This window comes from Propithecus coquereli, unplaced genomic scaffold, assembly GCF_000956105.1.
Source record: "Propithecus coquereli isolate 6110/MARCELLA unplaced genomic scaffold, Pcoq_1.0 Scaffold474, whole genome shotgun sequence".
In the NCBI taxonomy this organism is placed as follows: Eukaryota; Metazoa; Chordata; class Mammalia; order Primates; family Indriidae; genus Propithecus; species Propithecus coquereli.
The window spans coordinates 1,088,713-1,091,246 of NW_012150552.1; the positions used below are offsets into that span (position 1 = coordinate 1,088,713).

The 2,534-nt window shown below is 37.8% G+C and overlaps 1 pseudogene; it reads left to right on the plus strand.

Annotated features, from left to right (window-relative positions):
* The first annotated feature begins 852 nt into the window (after positions 1–852).
* On the plus strand, positions 853–1,801 carry LOC105819182 (annotated as a pseudogene).
* The last annotated feature ends 733 nt before the right edge of the window (positions 1,802–2,534 follow it).

The following is a 2,534-nucleotide window of genomic DNA, read 5'->3' on the forward strand; positions in this document are numbered from 1 at the left end:
GTCAATGATATTTACTTTGATGTCAATATATTTTTCTCAAAAAGATCAGGTTTAGAATAAGTGATTTGATAACATCACCTTTTTATCATTTTTTCCAATTATTTATTGAGTTCCTACAGTATTCAGGATATTTAAGTTCATGCTTAAGACTCAGGTGTTATGCAATGATCAAACAGTAATTTGGGAGCAGTGTTTACACATTTGGTTTTGTGCATGGTGTTTTACTTATGTGGTCATATGATGCTACTGAACCAACCACCGCACTGATGTAATGTGTGTGTTTTTCTTTAACATCATCCATTTATCAAACCCACATTTATTGAGAATCTACAATGTGCAGAATACTGTGTTATGCTGTGGGGACATTCAAATGAAGAACACATGGCCCTTTTGAAGTAAGGGAGTCATATTTTGTGATAACAATTACAATTCATTGCGATGTCTATATTGCGTATTGAATAAAGTGGGAGGACAGAGTTAAGAGTGCCCAAGTTAGCTTGGGGTAGAGGCTGGAAATGGCCCAATTTTCTTGGAAAGGCATAAACCAAACCTTTAAATATAAGTAAAATATTCTCAGCAAAATGGGCTGGAAAGGGCATTTGGACAAAGCAGCAAATACTCTGTGATGATTAACTGAACTAGATAACAGTAGGGTATCAGAATAAGAGTAAAACGCCATACAATTATTTACATTATACAGTAGTCCCCCCATTGCAGTTTTGCTTTCCAAGGTTTCAGAAACCCACTATCAACCAGGGTCCAAACATGTTAAATGGAAAATTTGGGTCTCAAACACAACAGTAGCTTCTAGAATTCATGTGCAAGCCCATGTGGGCCTACATGCAAACAACCATGTCTAAGGGACATGCAGTTGATGTTAATTCTTGGCACCACTTAGTCTTGTGTGAACGTCTTCTAGCATGCAAAAGTAGAGATAATTACCAATGATTAGGGAAACTGAATCCCTCGAGCTAGTAAATGTTTCCTTTACTGATACCAAATGATTTATTGGTGATGCTGCAAAGAATCAAGTTGCAATGAACCTATCAACATGGTGTTTGATGCCAAACATCTGACTGGATGCAGATTTGATAATGTTGTCCTTTCTGACATGAAGCATTGGCCCCTCATGCTGGTGAGTGATGCCAGCAGGCCCAAGGTCGAAGTAGAATACAAGGGAGAGACAAAAATTTTCTATCAAGAGGAGGTGTCATCTATGGTTCTGACAAAGAGGAAGGAAATCACAGAAACTTACATTTGGAAGAATGTCACCAATGCTATGGACATAGTGCCAGCTTACTTTAATGATTCTCAGCATCAGGCTACCAAAGATGCTAGAACCATTTGCTGGTCTCGATGTATATAGGATCATCAATGAGCCAACTACTTCTGCTATTACTTACAAGTTATACAAAAAGGTTGGAGCTGAAAGAATGTGCCGATCTTTGATCTAGGAGGTGGCACTTTTGATGTGTCAGTCCTCACTATTGAGGATGAAATCTCGTCACATCTACAGCTGGAGATACCCACTTAGGTGGAGAAGACTTCGCCAGTCAAATGGTCAATCATTTTATTGCTGAGTTCAAGCGCCAGCATAAGGACATCAGCCAGAACAACAGAGCTGTCTAACACCTTGCGTCCATACTGCTTGTGAATGTGCTAAGCATACTCTCTCTTCCAGCACCCAGACCAGTATTCAGATCTATTCTCTACAGGAAGGAATTGACTTCTATACCTCTCTTACCCATTCTGTTCTGAAGAATTGAATGTTGACCTGTTCTGTGGCAATATAAATCCTTAGCCTCATACGGCCTATAAGCCCCCTGAGAGCATAGTCCATGCTACACAACTTTGTATCTCAAAAAAACAACTCAATAACCCACAAAAATATAGACCAAAAATACTTAATGATATTGTTTTTGGTGTATATTGACTTTATCCTCTAATTTTAATACAGTAGTCTCTCACCATTCATGGGATAATATGTTGCAAGAACCTTAGTGGATACCTGAAACCAGGGATAGAGCCAAGCCCTATATATATCATGTTTCTCCTAAATACAGACACCTATATTAAATGATGAAGTTTAACTTATAAATTAGGGACAGTAAGAAATAACAATAACTAATAATAAAATAGAACAATATAACACTATGCCAGCATCACTACTCTTATGCTTTGGAGCAATTATTAAGTAAAATAAGAGTTACTTGAACACAAGCACTGCGACACCAAAAAAGATGATGTAATTACCACGACAGCTACTAAGTAACTAATGGGTGGGGAGTGTGGACAATGTGTATACACTAGACTTAGGGATGATGCATGTCCTGGGTGGGACAGGACGGGATGGGGAGATTCATCATGTTACTCAGAATGGCGTGCCACTTAAAACTTATGTTATTTCTTGAATTTTATTTTTTTTTCAATTTTAAATACAGTTATATTTAAGACACTGCATTTTCCTCTTACAATACAGTGATTATAAGGTACAATGTTATTTCGTTCCCCTGTGCACATGTTCCACATTCAAG